General features: G+C 43.5%; 1 pseudogene; it reads left to right on the top strand.

Moving 5' to 3' along the window:
- Positions 1-851: 851 nt before the first annotated feature.
- LOC115464355 lies at positions 852-3870 on the top strand (annotated as a pseudogene).
- The last annotated feature ends 6295 nt before the right edge of the window (positions 3871-10165 follow it).

Here is a 10165-nt window from a genome sequence, read left to right as displayed (position 1 = left end):
AGGGTCCCTTTCCCTTTCAATGGGCACAGGGCTCACTTAAGTACCTAGGGGTCAAGGTACCGAGAGATCTAACAAAGCTATATAAGGAAAATATGGACCCCTTAATGAGACATACAGGGGAGGCTCTGCAGGGGTGGCAAGGTTTACCTTTGTCTTTAAGGGGAAGAATCACTATGTATAACATGTTTATATTTCCCAAATGGACATATACCTTCCAGATGATTCCTGCTGTACTGGGATATAAGGAGGAGAGGTGGCTAAAAAAAACCCTTACAACCTTTTTGTGGCAAGGAAAGCGCGCACGTATTGGCTTACATAAACTTATGAGACCGTGCCTAAAAGGAGGGCTGGGGCTGCTTGATCTAAAGCTTATTTCAATTGCTTGTAACCTGAGACACTTATCAGATTGGTTTCGTTCTAGAGAGTTTTTCTCCTGTACGAAAGTGGAAACCCTGTTGATGGCCCCAATGGGATTTGCTTATTGGCTGCAAGCCCCTCCAGGGGAACTCCCAAACCTGGGCTCATATAGATTTCTATTGAACCCTTTGCGGAAAACATGGAAATGGTTGAGTAAAAAACACAAATGGAATAGTGGGGTGTCCCCATTACTACCTATTAAAGGTAACTTAGCATTCCCGGAGGGAGGACAATCTTTGCTGTTTAGGAAATGGGAAATATGTGGCATTAAATATCTATTCCAAGTAGTGTCGGAGACAGGGATTATTAAAACATTTCAGGCCCTGTGTACAGAATTTGGACTTGGACAAAAAGACTATTTTCAATATTTGCAACTTAAACATTACATATGCACGTTGCCGGCCATGGCTCTCACCCAACAAATATGGGACTCAATGACCGAGATGATGGGCCTAGAAGCGCAATTAAAAGTACCACTAAAATACTTTCATCATCACTTAAGAGACCTACAGGAAACACCTGACTACACGCAGGTGTCACAGCAATGGCATCAGGAGCTCCGATGGACACTGAATCCAGAGCAGATAAAACTGAGCTTAAAGAGTGTGTACAGTGTGACGGAGAATGTAACCTGGCAGGAGATGCATTATAAATTTATCATGAGAATGTATATATCACCACACCGGGCCTACAAGGCGACTTTGAGAGCAACAGACGACTGCCCAAAATGTGGAACAAGGGGGGCATCTCTGGGACATATGTTCTGGCACTGCCCAAGGGTAAAGCCCTTCTGGATAGAACTTGGACATCAAGTATCACAAATGTGGAACATACACTGGCAGCCGACACCAGGACAATTATTTGATGTCTTTAAAATTGGTGGCAAGTCACCAGAGAGACTCAAAGAGTTTTTGAAAAGAGTAATTCTGATGGGCAAACGTACCATATTACAACTATGGTTACAATCAGACCCACCCGAAGTACCACAATGGCGTGGTGCTATGATGCAATGTTGCATGTTGGAAAAAAAAAAAGTGGGAGACTTAGCCTCAAGGAAGGGAGACCAGTTCTGTAAAACCTGGCTCCCGTTTTGGGATACCTTGACACCCGTTGTGAGAAGTAGGATATTGAATTGTTAACAGAACTTGTAGCGGAATAGTTGAGGGTGGGAATGGAGAGGGGGGGGGAGGAGGGAGAAAATATATAAAAAATGGATGACATTATTGTATGCACTGTTTGCATTATTTGATGTGATATGTTCATGTTATCAATAAAATGATATGGAAAAAAAAAAAAAAAAAGGTTTGGACAAATTCCTGGAGGAAAAGTCCATAGTCTGTTATTTAGACAGGGGAAGCAAATGCTTGCCCTGGGATTTGTAGTACGGAGTGTTGCCACGATTTGGGTTTCTGTCACTGTTTGGAAAACAGGATACTGGGCTAGATGGACCATTGGTCTGATCCAGTATGGCTACTCTTATGTTCTAACTGCTATAGATGGAGATCACAGGAATTGTGTAGTCATTCAGGCACATTTCCCCTCCAGGCTAACACCTCTGTTCTCTGTTCACAGTTCACTAATGTGATGAGTGGAAAATTCCGAACTTATCTGCAGTACCTCCTCTGTGCGATTTTGGTCTTGGTGATATGGTGTTCTACCTAGCAAATATACCAGGTCCCTAAACAAAGGTTGAATGCCAGAAAAACCAAAACCCACCTCCTCATCCTTACCTCTTGGAGGTCAGGGTCTTCATTTGTGGGTCAGCTCTTCAATCAGAACCCCGATGTGTTTTACCTGATGGAGCCTGCCTGGCACGTGTGGAAGAAGTTGCCCCATGCACCCCCAAAGCTTCTGCATTTACCTATACGGGACCTGATAAGATCCATTTTCCTGTGTGACATGTCTGTTTTTCTACCCTACTTTTCACAAAACAAGAACATCTCAAATGTTTTCATGTGGAAGGAAAGCCGTGCTCTCTGTTCCCCTCCTGCCTGCCCAGAATCCTCCATTAAAGACTTACTTTTCAGAGCACAGTGCAATAAAAAATGCGGAAACGTATCACTTGAAAAAATGGAGGAGGCCTGCAGGACCTACAGCCACGTGGTGGTGAAGACTGTTCGAATCCTTGACTTGGAGGTTCTCTACCCGCTCATAAAGGACCCCTCACTGAACCTGAAGATAATCCACCTAGTAAGGGATCCCCGGGCTGTATTCTCCTCACGGGAAAGAGTCATATTCCTGGGCTATGCTGATGCTATTGTCAGTAAAGCTCAGAACTCCAAGACCAACATCAGTGTGGTGATGGAAGAAATCTGTAAGGCCCAAGAACAAACTTATAAGTTGGCCTTGCGGAAACCTCAACCCTTCTTGAAGGGCCGGTATGTTATGGTACACTATGAAGACCTTGTGAAGAGCCCAGTAGATCACATCAGAGAGTTGTATGACTACGTAGGACTCACAATGACCCCCATGTTGGAATCTTGGATTTACAATGTCACCCATGAACTCCTTCTTAAGGAGAAAAAGTTCAGTAAGAACTCCATGAAGGTTGCTTAGCACTGGAGAGAGAAACTGAACTTCTCCAAAGTAAAGGAAGTGCAGAAACTCTGTCAGCAGGAGATGGAAGTGTTTGGTTATCAGCTCATTGAGTCTGAGAGGGAACAGAAGAACATGTCATTAGACTTGCTGCTAACCAAACCAGACAAACTTGACTTTATCCGCTAAGATGACAAGTGGCCTACCTGTAGAACCCTGTTCAACAATGATTTCTGAAGGACTTATACCTGTCAGACTGCCCCAATTTGACTGCCCCTATTGGACCGACCGTTCACTTGTCTATTAGATTGTAAGCTCTTTGAGCAGGGACTGTCTCTCTTTGTTAAATTGTACAGCGCTGCGTAACCCTAGTAGCGCTCTAGAAATGTTAAGTAGTAGTAGTAGTGTCAGTATGAACTGATGAATGGGAAGGTCCAAAGAGGGAACAAAAGAAAGCACAATTTTTATTTTTTTGTATTTGAGTCCAAGTGTTCTTTCTCCCATCCACATAAAATGGCTTAAGTTTCCAATCTTCTTTCTTTAGATTGGGAAGATTCTACCTTACCTAGCCAAAATGTTGCTTTTCTTCTCCAATATTCCTCTCCCACATTCATCTTCACTGCATCTGAAGGAGAGAGACTAAAGCGCCTTAATTCCACTCAAAACATTTCTTAAGGGTTCTTAATTTTACTCAAGACTTGAGTCTATGAAAGTGGCCACCATCTTATTTTTATAGCATGATCCTGAGTAGCTGATGTCACCGCCTATTGCTATGGAATTGGCATTAGTCTTCAAGCAGAGCCATGCTAGTAGGGGTGCAGTACCAGCCAATCATTTAGTAAATTCTATCCAAGGGTATACAGTCAATAATTTGACAATAGTCTGATTGTAATTCCTTAATAGTGGTGTGCTAATCCTGTATCTGTATTCACTATCCATGTAATTGACTCTCGCGGAGAATTATTGAACAAAGTCTCATATTGTGGTGATTTTGGAAGTCGCTGGTCTTAGCTCTGCAGATTTTGCCTGAGAAAAGGAGATGGAGATGTGACAATACTGTGAATGTGAACACTGATTGTATCAGGGAATTAATGATCGAAAAGTGTCAATACTGTGTGATTGTGGTCATTAAGCATGAGTGAGAAAAACTGATCAAGTTGTTAATACTGTTATGATTTGTGATCCTTGACTGTGATTAAAAATGGCTGACAATTGATTGTCTACTTCAATTATTGCTTGTCTGCTCTCCTTGTCCGTCTTGTCCTCTAGATTGTAAGCTCCTTTGAGCAGGGACCGTCATTGTTTGTTTATGGTACAGCGCTGCGTAACCCTAGTAGCGCTCTATAAATGTCAAATAGTAGTAGTAGTAGTAGTAGTAGTAGTACAATGAGATAGCAAAAGCAAACTGCTGTAGGCAATTCATCACAATTACAGAATAATTTTAAAGCATCATTTTCAAACAGTCCACATAGTTGAGGATTCTTTTATTGTGGGTAGTTTTTAGTTTGAAAATTAATCACTACATTTATTTTGTGGCCTATGCATGCTCCATGTCTGGATTTGTATCCTCCAGCACCCCCCACCCTCCTTTTTTTTTTTTTTACTTCTCCACCTCCTCTTTCTTCCCCCCTTTTCTTAATGTGTTTCTAGTTGTGGATAGTTGTTTCTTGAATATGAGCTCCAGTTTTGCCATGTTTGTATCTGTTGTTTGTTGAACTGTGGTGCGCTCTTGCTTGTATTGTATTATGATAAAATCCAATAAAAGATATTAAATATAAAAGGTGCTACCATGTTAGGACATGTTAACATGAATCAAGGCACATTATCTGGAGCAGACGAGTAGCCTAGTGGTTACAGCACCCACCCAACAACCAGGAAATCTAGAGTTCAAATCCTGCTGTTGTTCCTTCTGATTTTGGACAAGCCTAGTGTACCTGAATGCAACTCACCTTGAGCTACTGATGAAAAAGGTATGATTTAAATTCTCAGAGTGGAGGAATGGGCTAATAGTTAGTATAGTAGCCTGAGAGCCAGGGGAACTGGGTTCAATTCCCACTGCAACTCCTTGCAATCCTGGGCAAATCATTTCACCCTCCATTGCCCCAGGGAGGGATAGCTTCTAACCTTGCATTTGCATTTCAGAGCCATACCACAAAGTAAGAATCTCTCCACTAAAGGCAAAGCACAACAACAAGGTCCAGAGTGCTGCTGAATATATCTGATCAGGTAGATGCCATCTTGGATCCTACAATTTTTGTTTAAATCTTTTTATTAGCAACAGCGCAAAGACCATCTTCAAACAATCCCAAAACATGAGTCCTGGCCACCTAATTACAACTGCAACCCATCAAAGACTATATATGTGACTACAGGTCCATATAAGTGAAGACTATTGGGCTCATTTTCAAAAGAGGAGGACACCCATCTTTCAACATAAATCGGAAGATAGACATCCTTGTCTCAGAAACGTCCAAATCAGTAGAATCGAAAGCCAATTTTGGACATCCCCAACTGCACTCTGTCACAGGGATGGGTTCAAGGGGGCATGTCAGAGGCGTAGTGAAGGCGGGACTTGGGTGTGCCTAACACTTGGACGTCCTTGACCCATAATGGAAAAAAAGAAGGACGTCCCTGACGAACACTTGGACATTTTCACCCGGACTTGTTTTTCTTATGACTATGGCACAAAAAGGTGCCCGAAATGACCAGATGACCACCGGAGAGAATTGGGGATGACCTACTGTTACTCCCCCAGTGGTCACTAACCCCCTCCCACCCTCAAAAATACATCTTTCAAAATAAATCGTGCCAGCCTCAGATGTCATAATCAGGTCCGTGACAGCAGTATGCAGGTCCCTGGAGCAGTTTTAGCGGGTGAGTGCACTTCAGACAGGTGGACCCAGCACCATCCCCCTCCCTACCTGTTACGTTTGTGGAGGAAACAGCAAGTCCTCCAAAACCCACCACAAACCCACTATACCCACATCTAGGTGCCCCCTTCACCTGTAAGGGCTATGGTAGTGGTGTACAGTTGGGGGTAGTGGGTTTTGGGGGGATTTGGGGGGGGGGGCTCAGCACACAAGGTAAGGGAGCTTACCTGGGAGAACTTATGAAGTCCACTGCAGTGCCCCCTAGGGTGCCCGGTTGGTGTCCTGGCATGTCAAGGGGACCAGTGCACTACAAATGCTGGCTCCTCCCACGACCAAATGGCTTGCATTTGGTCATTTCTGAGATGGATGTCCTTGGTTTCGATTATCACTGATTGTAAGCTCTTTGAGCAGGGACTGTCCTTCTATGTTAAACTGTACAGCGCTGCGTAACCCTAGTAGCGCTTTAGAAATGTTAAATAGTAGTAGTAGTAGTAGTAATCAGAAACGTCCATGTATAGGGACGCCCAAATCTAGGCTCTACCAAATTTAAGGATTTGGATGTCCCTGACGGTATTTTTGAAACAAAAGATGGACATCCATCTTGTTTCGAAAATACGGGTTTCCCTGCCCCTGGATAGGGACGTTTTGTGAGGACATCCAAATCAAAACTTGGATGGCCCTTTCGAAAATGCCCCTCTATGTATATGACACAGGCGACTAGGTGTCCTCCCCATATAATTGTAACTACCATCTAGCTAAAACCATGTATGTGACGATTGTCGAAGACTGTGTATGTGACATCTATGTAAAATTATGTATGTGAATATTGGTACTCACCTTAGATAAAACGGGATATAAATGTATCAAGTTAATTAAATTAAATTGACCCCCCAACTCTAGAGTCATAGATATATATCATTACCACGAGAGATTGGTACTCTTATAGCCTCTCAATGTATCCAATCCCTCCTCCTTACAGATCTCATTCACAACTTTAAAACAATGCCATGAGGACAGTCATCAGAAGCAGAAAGTCTTTTATTTAGATGTTCTCTTTAATTTCTTGATGATAATAATTCCCTTGCAACTGACATTTCCTTTCCATTTCTTCAGTTTTTAAATTATACCATCTATGCTCAAGTTGTCACACCTAGCAACAGATTTGAAAAAAAAAACAAGACAAAAACATAATGGAACCAGTAGAGCATGGAGTTTGTCCCCACAGCCCCAAGGGTGCTAGCTTGATGAGGCATCAGGTTTGGTCCTTTCAGGGCCCTTGCCTGCCGAGACTGGAGGTCCCCATATCCCCTCCGCCAGTCTCCCCCTTCTGATCTTCTTGGCAGATGTGAAATTCTGGGTTTTGCCATTTTTTTAAAAAATATTGTGAAATTAGAAAAGGTTCAAAGAAAGGAGACCAAAATGATAAAGGGGATGGAATGCCTCTCATATAAGGAAAAACTAAAGAGGTTAGGGCTCTTTCAGCTTGGAGAAGAGATGGATAAAGGACGATATGATAGAGGTCTACAAAATACTGAATGGAATAGAATGGGTAAATGTAAATCAGTTGTTTACTCTTTCACAAAGGTCACTCCATGAAGTTACATGGTAATACTTTTAAAATAAATAGTAAACATTTTTTCACTCAATGAATAGTTAAGCTCTGGGAGCGCCTTGTCAGAGAATGTGGTAAACAACAGTTAGCGTATCTGGGTTTAAAAATTGTTTGGACAAGTTCCTGGAGGAAAAGTCCATAATCTACTATTAAGATAGACATGGGGAAAACCACTACTGATTCCTGGGATTGGTAGCATGAAATCTTGCTACTCTTTGGGATTCTGCCAGGTACTTTTGACCTGGATTGGCCATTGTTGGAAGCAGGATACTGCGCCAGATGAACCATCAGTTTCACTCAGTATGGCTATTCTTATGTTCTTATGCTTTCATGATCTAGGTAAAGCCCAATCACTTAGTCTCCTAGAAGATTGCCAGAAGGGCTCTGGGGTTGGCAAAGCTTGCCCCAGAGGATCAACTAAGTTTTAGCCAGGCAAATGCTCAACAAGGAGCCCCTTTGTTTCCAAAGGGCCCACACACATTCCAGACCCTTCTGAGCTACAGTGGCCACCTGGGATCTCTGATGAGGGTGCACTGGGAGGGCAGTTTCTCTATTCAGACTGGGGGTAAAAATTATATGACCTTTGCAGGCAATTGATTTGCTGTAGCGTATAGGCTGTCAGCACAATACAAAACTTGATAGCCACACAAATATAAAGAACCAACAAAACAAAGCTTAATGTAGCAAAGCGTGGTGTCTTGGAGGACAAGGGGAAAGATTAGGGGCCTGAAAATTGAGAGGTGGCATAGTTGGCAATCCTATCCTGGTGTATTATGGAGAAATGGGATCTGCAGCACCAGCTTCAGTGGGCAGAATCAGGGACTAGTACATAAGTAATGCCATACTGGGAAAAGACCGAGGGTCCATCGAGTCCAGCATCCTGTCCACGACAGCGGCCAATCCAGGCCAAGGGCACCTGGCAAGCTTCCCAAACATACAAACATTTGTATGAATGGTGTGAAAGAAAGGGATAACTGTTTTTGAATGAGTGTGTGATTAAGAGGCCAGTGGGCCGATGTTATGAAGGTAATGCCGGCATTAAATGTAGTTAGCACCAAGCTACTGCACACATTAATGTGTGCAGAATGTTCGGAGGGCTCTAGCAGGACTATTAACATGCGTGCTAATGATGGCTGCAAATTTATTTAAATGCATTCAAATGGATGTTAACGAGGTCAGTCAGCAACGCAGAAGCAAATGGGGAAAGGGAAATGGGACTTGAAATACCGCAGTCAGCTCCAGGTGAAGGAAGCGAGGGGGTGCACGCAGCAGGCATGCGGCTATCAGCTCTGCCGGCCCCCTATTCCCCTCTGATGTTACTTCGTGTTCTGGGGCAGGGGACCAGCAGAGCAGACAACTGCAAGCCTGCTCTGTGAACCCCCTTGGTAGGAGGCAAGGAGGTTAGAGGAAAGGTGGTGGGGTGATGCGCTTCGGTGGGGGGCGTACTTTCAGGGCCAACATGCCGGGAGGGGAGTGATGCACCGGAAGGGGGGGCAGTGCGGTTGGTGAACAAGCTAGGAACGCCACTGCCTAAAAGTACATAAGTACATAAGTAATGCCACACTGGGAAAAGACCAAGGGTCCATCGAGCCCAGCATCCTGTCCACGACAACGGCCAATCCAGGTCAAGGGCAAATAATTTTTCAAAGGCTCATATTTAAAAGCACTGAACAGTGCTGATGTGTGCCTGCACTTCCAGTTTCATCTGGACATGCTTACTGCAAAAACATTGCGGGCATGTGCCAGGCATATGACTCCCCCCACTTTTTGTTTCATACTGCAATTTCACCGCACATAAAATTTAAATATAATTAGCTTCAAGCATTGCTTAGCTATTTTTCTTCGCTGTTGTCAAGTTATAGGATTCTGCACTGTGGACTTTGGCATGAACATTTGAGCATCGGCCCCCATGGGAACTGGGAGGTATTAGGGGGTGACTGTCTTATAAGGAGGGCTAAAGGGAGTTTGGATATATAAGGGAATGTCTGTTTTATATGAGGTGTCAATGAGAGATGAGGGGCATTGGGAGGAGGGGTTTATAGCAGCCTTGTATAAAGGGGATCACTGACAAACAAGAGGGGAGTTAGGTCTATAATGTCCCAATATATTTCTATAGGAGAAGCAGTTCCAACAACTACAGCATACAACACACCATAGTGGTAAAAGAATCACACCTTTCAAACAGCTCTCCTACTCACAGACACACAGGAAACCAGTACACATACTGATCGCACATGCACACACAACTATGACCAATCACATACACACAAAACTACTCAAGCATAAAGTAAGTTTGAAAGACTGAGGGGGGAGAGAGGAAGGAAGATGGAGAATTGTTGGACCTGCGGGATGGGGCAAAAGAAAGAAAGAGAGAGAATGAGAAATGTTGGATTGAGAGGATGATGGAAAGAAAGGGAGAAATGCTGAACACATGGTGGAAGAAAGGGTGAGATCCTGGACACAAATATACACAAACACAGACACATGTACACACACACAAAACAGAGACACTCATCCCCACACATGTGCATAAAACACAGACACACATACAGGCAACACAAAGGGTAAAGGTATAGGGGCATGGATTTGATATACTGTCTTTCTGTGGTACAACCAAAGCTGTTAATTAATAGCAAGGTGGAGGAACAAGGAATCCCATGAAAAATGCAAATTGGATGGCTTCATTCTTCAGACAGAGCATCAAAACTCCTGAGGCATGCATTTGGCAGAA

This window comes from Microcaecilia unicolor, chromosome 3 (assembly GCF_901765095.1).
Source record: "Microcaecilia unicolor chromosome 3, aMicUni1.1, whole genome shotgun sequence".
Lineage (NCBI taxonomy): Eukaryota > Metazoa > Chordata > Amphibia > Gymnophiona > Siphonopidae > Microcaecilia > Microcaecilia unicolor.
This window is presented reverse-complemented; position numbering and strand designations above follow the sequence as displayed.